The following is an 11,394-nucleotide window of genomic DNA, read 5'->3' on the forward strand; positions in this document are numbered from 1 at the left end:
AGCTTTAATTCAGTTATCTTTGTATAAGGTTGACACTGACCCCAGAGGAGTTTGAAAAGTTATTTAATGAGTGTACAGTGCTTTGAACATGTAAAGCACAAGATACATGCTAACTGTTATTATTTCAGGAACAGCTGATTGTACCTGCTGGCTCCTAAGTCAACAAGGGATAACAATACCACATTATAGGCAGGACTAGCTATGCCTCCTATTACTAAGGTTCACATCATTCCCATTATCAGACCCTGTTTTCCGTTGCTTATAACTTTGCCAAACATCAACCATTCAGGGTAAAGGTGTACATGCTTGCTGTCTGCCTCTGGGTGATTTTTTATTTTTTTTTTAAAGTTTGAGCTAAAATGGCTCGGCCATTTCTGACAGCAAGGCTAGGGGAAAATACGCTGTTTTCCCCATGTTAAAAAATTCCATAGACCTTTCCTTTGAACTCCTCAGTATTCCATGCTTTGGAGCACGGACTTGAAATTTGGCAGGACCTGGCCTTAGCATGGGGAAAGTTCCTTTTGCTGTTTAGATGAAAATTCACTCAAATTTGGCCAAATTATTGGCCTTTGAAAAATTGTACAAGCTCAGTAGAAACTTTCAATTTTAGCAGCTGAACACTCCAGAGATTCCATCTGCTCTGAGCATGCTCGAGTCTAGGGTTGCCAAGTCTCCAGGATTGTCCTGGAGTCTCCAGGAATTAAAGATTAATCTTTTTAAAAAAGATTATGTCATGTGATATAATCTCCAGAATGTGTCCAACCAAAATTGGCAACCCTACTGAGCCTCATATAGCTCCTAGTGCTGACCAGATTGCTCATGCGCCATCCCCACAGTGCGAATGAATACGCTCCACCCCTCACAGCTCCTACTTTGACCAAACTGTGCATCCACTATCCTCACAGAAAGAAAAGGAGTACTAGTGGCATCTTAGAGACTAACAAATTTATTTGAGCACAAGCTTTCGTGAGCTACAGCCCACTTCATCGGATGCTGTAGCTCATGAAAGCTTATAGCTCAAATAAATTTGTTAGTCTCTAAGGTGCAACTAGTCCTCCTTTTCTTTTTGCGAATACAGACTAACACGGCTGCTACTCTGAAACCTATCCTCACAGAGCAATTGAGCATGCCCCAGCCCAGGGCTATAGGGGCAAAGCTAGATTTTCACTGTAATGGCTGTGCTGGTGCCAGGCACCGGAACTGAGAGCAGGAGCCTCTCTCTCCTGTACTCTCAGTGATCTGCCTGCTGGCATTCAGGCAGCTTGGAGGAGAAAACCAACTGATATAGAATGAGTGGAAGAAAAGGAGTAGATTGGGACAAGGAACAGAAACTATTACTGGGACTGGCTGGGCAAGGAGACTCAGAGCTGGTGGGAAGGGGAAGGCAGACTGGTTGGGCAAGGGGACTGGGTCTCATGGAAGAGACTGGGACTGGGAGAGTGATTCTGTTAACAGATGGGAGAGACTGGGAGCCAGTTGGCTGGTCGGGGAACACTGAGATCGGATGCAGAGTCGTGGGGACGACTTGACGGACATGAGGACTCTGAGTAGGAACCATTGCTGATGAATCATGTGCATGTCAACATGCTGGAATTTCTGTTTTTTTCAGTTTGCTTTTTTTAAATGTAGGAAATTACACACAGAAAACGCTGTTAAAAGTAGTATGAAATCATGTAATTAAAGACTATATTGTAATGCATGCACACACAGGAACGAATTAAGATTGCACAAGCAAATTTAATTCTGGAGTGTCCTAACTTTTGAGTGCTTGGCTTTGTCACCTTAATAATGCTCTTTTAACATAGCTTTGTGGGTAGTTATTTATAATGTTATTGCCTTCTTACTGAATTTACCTTTCAAATGAATCATTACATCACCTCTCGAGTTTATTCTCCAAGGCAACCCTTGCTATATAAATATTTACACAAACCCACACCCACAGGCCACCAGTCATCTGTTTGCTGGCAAGCAGTTGAAGCAATTGTAAAGGTAATCGGCAAACTTTTTTCAATTAAAAATTTTATGGCTTGCTGTCCAATGCCTTAAATATGCCAGGTAGCCATGTCAGCAGCTCTGACCTTTAATCCCTAATTTCCTTTCCATTCTTGCTCCACAGCCACTTGTACTGTACATCTGGGAAGGACAAATTCCTCACCCAGCTTGCCAGGTACCTTAGAGGCCTAAGCATGCAGTCACCAGCCCAGGTCAGTCAAGTAAGTTACAAATATAGTGCAGTTTCAGACTTTTAATACAGGGGGTTTGACGTTAAGGTTTGTATGTGAGCCCATGTCATGTTTAAATACTAATAATGTTGGTTATTGTGAGCAACCATGGTTAGCAAAATTAATATCTCTTGTTAAACAAACAAACAAACAAACAAACAAACAAACAAAAACAACTCTTGTCTGATGCTAATAGTGCTTCCCTATATAAAAGCTCCTGCCTTTAGAGAATCCCACTTCCCCTCTTAAGTAGGGGACTCCTCTAAGTTAGTAGTGAATTTACTCTTAACATCTTTCTCTCCTATGTATCATGAAGAACCTAGCAAAATTCATGTACTATAAAATAATAAATAATAATGTTTTGTTTCCCGGGGTAAGAAATTATTTTAATGAACACCTTCTCTTCAGTAAGCAGAGTAAACTCTCTAACATGGGCCACTCCGTTGGCCTTTTCCATTTCTAGACTCCTATCTTTTCACTAGACCAGTGGTCATCAACCGGTCAATCGCGATCAACTGGTCAATCCTAGAGGATCTCCTAGTCGATCGCAATCACTGGCGGTGCAGCAGGGCTACAGCTAAGGCAGGCTCCCTGCCTGCCTCGGCCCCACGCCGCTCCTGGAAGCGGCCAGCGCGGCCCCGCGGGCAGGGGTCTCCCTCGGCGCGCTACTCCTGCCTGCAAGCACCGCCCCTACAGCTCCCATTGGCTGGGAACGGGGAGCTGTGGCCAACGGGAGCTGCAGGGGCAGTGCTTGCAGAGAGGGGCACCGGAGAGGGGCACCGGGCAGAGCCACGTGCCCTCTGCTCCCCCTAGGGGCTGCAGGGGCACATTAGCCCCTTCCGGGAGCAGCGTGGGACCGGGGCAGGCAGGAAGCCTGCCTTAGCCTCGCTAAGCCACCGACCGGGAGCTTCCCGTGATAAGTGCCGCCTGTCGGGAGGCCACAGCCCAACCCCCAGCTCTGAGCTCCTTCCCAGAGCCAGCACCCCAAACCCCCTCCTGCACCCCAACACTCTGCCCCAGCCCAGAGCCCCCTCTTGCACCCAAACTCCCTCCCAAAGCTTGCATCCCTCACCCACTCCTGCACCCCAACCCTCTATCCCAGGCTCAGCCCAGAGCCCCCTCCCACACTGCGAAGCCTCAGCTCCAGCCCAGAGCCCGCCCCTCCTCCCTCACCCCAACCCCCTACCCCAGCCTGGTGAAAGTGAGAGAGGGTGGGGGAGAGCGAGCAACGGAGGGCGGGGGGGGGTGGGGTGGAGTGAGCAGGGAGGGGCTTTGGGGAAGGAGTGGGGTAGATCTTGGGTTGTCCTTAAATTAAAAAAGTGATCTTGAGGGTAAACAAGTTGGAGATCACTGTACTAGAGGGACCATACAATGTTTTGTTTGAGATTTGCACAAGCAGCAGTTACTAGTTTTAGACAAGTTTATTACTGTCATATTTCAAATGTTAGTTTCTCAGTTGTAATTTTGAAAGGTCGCCTTAATATCAGTAACGATGGGGGCAGATGCCAAGCTTGTGTAAACTGGCTTATTGCCTTTTTTCACCTTGTCCCATTCTGCCTAGAGCAGTCTGCCTCCTCCCCTCGGGCCTGCAGTATAAATGTAAAATTATAACAACAACAAAAATGCACTTGAGCTAAAAGATGCCTGCCAGACAAATAATCCATGTGATATTACAGTACTTCATTCCATCTTCCTCACAGCTCCTTTGCCTATATGTTCTCTACCTTAAAGTGCAATCCTGTGAACATTTACTACTGGGTGTATTGTTCATTACCAGGAGTAGTCCCATTACAATCAGTAGTCAGTGTTTGCAGGGTCAGACCCTTAGATTGTAATCTCTTTAGGGTGGGGACGTTATCTTCTTATCTGGTTATATAACATTCTGCACATTTGTGATTTTATATTATTCATAATACAACTTCATTCCTATAAAGCACTTTTCATCCACAGATCTCAAAACACTTGATTCATTGACAAATATTTGCATGGAATCTACCTCATGTGCTGTCTTCTCCCCAGCTGCAACATTTTACCATTGTGTGTTATATAGCATAGGTATTTCATGTAATCTGAAGATTACACTAATGCTCCAGTGTGACAATTTCTTTTGGCTTGGGGCAAGAGAATGATAAAGACACACAATTAACAAAGCTTGGCTTCCTTCAAGATGCACAGTTATGTTTGATATGATCAGCTACTTCAGTTCATACCCAGGGGGCCAGATTTTCAATTGCTCAACACCCACTCTATATTATTCATAATACAACTTCATTCCTATAAAGCACTTTTCATTCAGAGATCTCAAAGCACTTGATTTAATGACAAATAAAGCAGCAGCGCTTTAACATGGCTGTGTAGTCGCAGCACCAGCATTGGGAGAGAGTTCTCCCAGCACTGTAAAAAAACCATCTCCATGAGGGGAGTAGCTACCAGCTGTGGGAGCGTGGTTCCCAGCGCTGGTGCACTGTCTACACTGCCACTTTACAGCGCTGAAACTTGCAGCGCTCAGGGGGGTGTTTTTTCACACCGCTGAACGAGAAAGATGTAGCACTATAAAGTGGCAGTCTAGACAAAGCCAAAGACACACAATTAACAAAGCTTGGCTTCCTTTAAGATGCACAGTTATTATGTATGATATGATCAGCGACTTCAGTTCATGCCCAGAGGCCAGATTTTCAATTGCTCAACACCCACTTTTGGGGCCAGACTTTCAAAAGGTCTCAACTCCTAGTTAGGCATCTAATTAACCACCTTATTTTCCAAAGAGCTCAACATCAAATAACACCATTGTAACACTTATAGACAGTTTTCCTGAAATCATGTAAAATATTGATTTTATCATTTTTATAAGAGAAACAGCTTCACTAATAAAAGTCACTCCTTTTTCTAAAACAAAATTTGCAACCAGAGTCATCACTACATAGTGGCATGTTCAGAAACATACCTACACGTGAAGACAATATTAGATCATCTAAGCAGATTTTCAAGAACATGACTACTGCTCTGGATTCTTATTTTCAGATAAAAAATAATGTAGGAAAAAAGTCTTTATTGGAGTGCACAACTAAGCGTAGTTATAGAACCAATATATGCTGCATATTCAATTAGTGTTCTGTAACTAGGTTCGACACAGATCCTCTTGCAATGCATACAGTATGTACAAACTAAATTCAGTAAATCATACTATTTGCCTGTTGCACACTTTGATATCAATGAATGCTAGTCAAACATTTTTGTGAGCTAGAGAAATGTTTTGTGAACAACAAAAAGAAAAAAAATACACTAGCTGCATTGTTTCCCAACCGCTTTGAAAGGAATGGTGTCATCTGGGTGTGCCACTGCTTGTGTGGTGAAGATATTGTATTATATTGTATCTTTCAGTCTATTGTAGTAAACTTCACAAGATAAACAAGCAATCCCTAGGTGTGTTATTAGCAACATAAACTGTATTAGTCCAAATGGGGCTGTGAGGGTGGAATAATACACTATGAAGATGTGGGCTGATAGCCATGTTTCTAGGATGATCTGGAAGCTGGTTCAGAAAGCTGAATAACCCCAATGGAAAAGTCGAATAGAATTTAAAAGGGATTAAACAATGGGGTTCTATACAAACTGTAATAGAGTTCTTCAGAAATTATGCTAAAAAGACCTGTAGAACTTAAAAGAAAACTATATCCTTTCTTCAGGTATTCTGAATCACCCAATCCTTTGCCTCCGCCAGACATCCACAAAGTCTCGGTTAGTGGGTTTGTTTCAGTACTGGGCAGTCTGGTTAATTAGAGTTCTGTCTGTGTGGTAGTTCATTTAAGTCCCTCTCACCATGAGAATATTCTATGACACTTTGCAAATAAAATCATTCTGATTCAGACCAATCTGTGTGTGTCCACGTTCAGGGTGAAGACAAAGGCTTAAGTCTTCTCTCCTTTAATTTCGGACAGTCTTGCTTATTGAGATGCTGGAAGTACTGAAAATTCTTCATGCCACAACCTGAGTTTTGAACCCATGTCCCTCCTGGCTGGGAGAGCCTGGTGGGAAAGAATTTAGTTCATTGCTGGTAGAGACTCTCAACACATCCTTTAGTTAAATTGTTCAAGCTTAAGTTGCCTTATTTTAAGAGATATGGGACCGCTGGCAGGACGCTGTCTGGGAAAGGCCGTTGTAATTCTGGCAAGACTCTGTAATTCACACTTCTTCTCTAGTCCAAAATAATATGGATTTGTTAACCTTCCAGGCACTTTGAAGAGCTCATCTGTTTTCTCAGGCTTTTGGAGAGAGGGCAGGGGGAAGAGAGTAATGGGTTTCAATGTTGAAGAAAGGGAAGGATATATTTAAAATAACATTAACTTATCTGTGGTGTATGCGTGAAAGGAAATAAACTGCTGAGTTTGTAAATGTATTCTAGTATCTAATTTTTAAAATGCTCCTAGATCACAAGATAGGTGCTTTTAAAAAATTAATAATAAATCAAACTCCATAAATAATATGTATAGAAGATTTATAATGTGTTCTCAATTGGATTGATTTTAACTTTTTAAAAATTGTATCATTATTTTAGTTTGCCCATCCATACTAACTATGAAAAGCCTATTAGAACACATTTTCTTACACTGATCTTCTAAAAACACAGTGATGTGTTGGAGGGAAGCTCTTGGGAACCCCTTGTTAAAATTCCACTGAATGAAGGATTGAGATTATTTTCTGTCCCTGATTAAGTAAATTCCTCTCTGGATACCGCTGAAACCTCTCTACTAAACATGATGCATACCAGGGGCTCAAAACATAATTCTGCAAAACAAAAAGTTTCTCTTTGAAATACATCATTGTACACCAAGTGTGTGTGGTTACTAGACCAGTTTGCATGACCATGAGGCCACAAAAGGCTTTAGTAGGCCTAGCTTATCCAGACAACCCAAAATCTGAGCCTGGGATTCAGTCTTTTTTATCCACCCCAAAATTCTTTGTTGCAGTTTTTCCCATCTGGCTCCTTCCTCCGGGGTTACAAGCCAGACTGTTGAACAGCATGGTCAGAAGTAAAACTTCACAGTGAATGACATCTGTATTATTTGTTAAGTACTGGAAAACTGAGCTATCTGAAGCTATGGTTTACCTTCCTGTATTCGTGCTATCAGCTTCTCTTGGAATTAACTACTTATAATCATAGAGCAAATAACACAACATGCCAACAGATAGAGCATGTAATATTCATAAAATATAGGCACCTTCTATTTCCTTTACACACAGTACCACCTATTGTGTAGAAAAATGCAAAGTGATATGTCATTGTTTTGCCACTGTTTAAACAAATATGATTATTCTTTGACTCACAATCTATCTAAGGGTTTTGTACTGCCACCTATAATCTAACTATCTGAATAGGTTCCATGTAAATTCCCTAGTGGACTTTATGGAATCTCTGGCACTTCTCCCTTGTCAATATGCAGATAACACCAGCTTCATTTAAAACAAAAACAACACAAATCGATGTAATAGTCATGTTGAATCATCTTCACAGGATAATTATTTCTTTCCTGCATAATTTAAAAAAAAAGTCACTTTCCAATTAATTGGAACAGTTAAATCTGTCCCTCACCAGAACAGAACCAAATGTCAAATCCTCAAATTTTTGTGTGAAAAGGAAGGCTTGTTTTCCGGCCAGTCCTAACTTCAAATTCCTGCTGAAGTTCTTTGCATCCCAAATTCCCATGTAAATGCAGCGGCATGTCTTATTATGTTCCAATGGTATAGACTTAATTCACTATAGCAAGACCAAAATTCTCAAAAGCAGCCTCTGATTTTGGGTGTCCAGTTTGAAAGACCTTATATATTTAATTGCTAAACATGCACAGCTTTCATTGACTTCAAATGGAGTTTTGGATGCGCTTCTGCAAAAACAAATTGTTTCTGTTTTTTCAGAACAAATGTTCATGTTATAAGAATGAAGTGCTGGCCAATAGTGCTGAATGTAAACGTGTGGCTTGCTTTCATCTGGCCTTTCAACCAATTTAGAAAGCATTCATAATTGCTTGTTGTTTCATTGCATGTTGGAATCAATCAATAATTTTTTTTCACTGCTCTCATTTTTTCTTTCTTCTGTTTTTTTGCACTAACAGTTTTCCTTTCCTTATATGAATGGACTCAGTGCTGTGCAGGATAAAAACCACTTGTTAAAAATCTGATAGTACACTGAAAGGAAGCTTGGAATGATGTTCTTGCCTCTGATGGAATTTACTCCCCATTTTAGAGACTAACCAATTTATTTGACCATAAGCTTATGCTCAAATAAATTGGTTAGTCTCTAAGGTGCCACAAGTACTTCTTTTCTTTTTGCGAATACAGACTAACATGGCTGTTACTCTGAAACCTCCCCATTTTAGATACTGCTGACTCACCCTGCTAGGAGTGGCTTCTCCTTGGGCTTCAGACTTCTGAGGAACACATTTTTTTACCTTTTTGGAATGCACCAGGTTATATCAGAAGTCATTTAAAAAATCTGCTGAAAGATACTCCAAATGCACCCCCCAAAGTCTTCACCCACACATCTAATTATACAGGCTGAACATTGTGCTATGTTCTTGATAAATTCAGTATAATTTTCAGGAACAGAGTATAAACATTTCCAGCAAATGTACTTAATATAATCTTGTCTGCCAAGTGGTGCTGTTGCCACTTTCCCTGCTAACGTTTGTGAGGATGTTGTTTTATTTTAATAGAAAAACAAATGAATAAATTCCCCTAGTCCCTCAGCTCCCTGAAAGAGCACTCATGTGAACGTAGGGTTTATCATGGGCTATGTTTCTAGGAACCTCTTGTTAAATTATTACCAGCACATCAGTGTAATAATTCATATTTTCGATTTAGATTTATTAGCAAACCAGCCAAATCTATATTCTTCTTCCATATCCCACTATGTTGCCATCTTCTGAAGATTAAGCCTGAAGAAGGAAAAGATTATCAGGAGTTTTCAGTGCTGTGTGCCTTTACACTCTCATCATTGAGACTGCAAACAAGGGTGACAATTGGGATGGTGTTTCTTCAAATCTTGTTACTATGAATATTATATTGGCAACAGTGTTTTCTGTAGGCCAAGACTCTTCCTATGATTCTTCAGTATTATCACAAGCCAAGACTTTTTCTTTGATTATTAAGTATTGTTACATAATTAATGCTCACTCTCCAAAGTGATCAATGTATCTTATGTTATATGAGCCAGAAGATTAGAAGCTGGTAAATGGCAAATCATATAAAGGTGTACACATCTTTTTGTGAGATCATAGAACTATAGGGATGTTGGACTGAAAGGGACCCCGAGAAGACATCAAGTCCAGCCTCTTGCACTGAGGTAGGACAAAGTAACCTAGACTATCCCTGACAGGTGTTTGTCCAAACTGTTCTTTAAAACTTCCAATGACAGGTATTCCACAAACTCTCCTGGAAGCTTATAGTTACAAAGTTTTTCCTAATTGCTAACCTAAATCTCCCTTGCTGCAGATAAAGCCTATTACTTCTTGTTCTCCATATCCACTGAAGGTAGGACAATTGATCACTTTCCTCTTTATATCAGTCCTTTCATTAACATTTGAAGACTATTATAAGGTCTCCCCTCAGTCTTCTTTTCTCAAGACTAAAGATGCCCAGTTTTTTTTAACATTTCCTCATAGGTCAGATTTTCTAACTCTTTTATCATTTTTATTGCTCTCCTCCTCTGTCCAGTTTGTCCCCATCTTTCCTAAAGTGTGGTGCCCAGAACTCTACCAGTGCTGAATAGACAATTACCTCCTGTGTCTTACAAACAACACTCCTGTTAATTCACCCAAAATATTAACATTTTTCACAACTGCATCACATTGTTGACTGTCATTCAATTTGTGATCCGTGAATGCTAATGTTAATATTAAAGATGCTAAAGAATAGACTAGCAAGGATGCTGTAGGTCGGCACAGAACAGCATTGGAAGAGCTGCATAGGAAAGCAGGCATACCAAGGTTGAATGAATGGTTGACATGAAGAAGAGCTCTGTGTAACCTCGAAAGCGTCTCTCTCTCACCAAGAGAAGTTGGTCCAATAAAAGATATCACCCACTCTGTCTCTCTAATATCCTGGGACCGACATGGCTACAAAAACACTGCATATGAGGTTGAATTAACTTTTTGTATTATATTTTGGACCTTTCACCAGATCTACCAGTACTATGTCTTGATCTAGGCTTGACCAATAGCCCTTCAACTTTACTCTTTCCACATGACCTGGGAAAGGGGCTGTGATTCTTAATTGTCTGCATGTTAATTTTTTCTAACATATAAACTAAAGAATAAGAGGAGTCACTTCTAGCTTCCTCATTTAAAGTCTCTGATGTCTGGAATACCATTATTACTGCTTCTAGTCCTGTAATATTAGTCTGAATGAATTACTGGAGAACACTGTAGGAAAGAATCAAACTTTAGTAGATATGAGGACACGATAAGTATCTGACTTTTGCAACTGGTACTGTCGGCTGCCATTTTAAATGAGGAGCCTCTTTGTATTGCCAGCAGCTCCCATTCAACTATATACATTCTTTTAAAAACTGTACACTGCTTAGTGCAGGGACTGTCGTCCTATGTGTTTGGAAACTGCCTGCTAGCACACTGTGAGCGCTACTACTGCTTAAACGGTAATTCTAACTCATCATATTACTTGATCTGTTCCCACTCCCAGCCTGATAGCAACAGGTTATAACATGCATGGCCGACTCAGCTGTGGCCACGTGTGACTGCATTGGATAGGGTAATAATTTGGTCTGTTTAAATGAGTACATATTGTCCCAAAAGTCTGGAACCCACGTAGAGCAAGATGAACTTATTTCTATATTAGATTTTTTGTTTTCTTGGGTATTGATTATAAACTGGGGGATTATTTGCACTTTTATATTCACTGTTTTTCAGGTGTATTTTCATTATTATTCTCAATATTATTACACATGATTAATATGTTTGATTAAACACAGACCATGAAAGGCTGATAGTCAGAACTTCTTCTTCACAATAGTCTGTTGTCAGTTCTCACAATATTTGGAATTTTTCTTTAAATTCCAGCTCCTGTTGTCTTAAGTGAGAATCTCAGATTCGATTAAAAAAAAAGTCTCTGGCCTTCATGATTTCAGAGACAGCTCAAAGTTCTCAAACCTAAAGGGTCA

Source organism: Natator depressus, chromosome 2 (assembly GCF_965152275.1).
Source record: "Natator depressus isolate rNatDep1 chromosome 2, rNatDep2.hap1, whole genome shotgun sequence".
Lineage (NCBI taxonomy): Eukaryota > Metazoa > Chordata > Testudines > Cheloniidae > Natator > Natator depressus.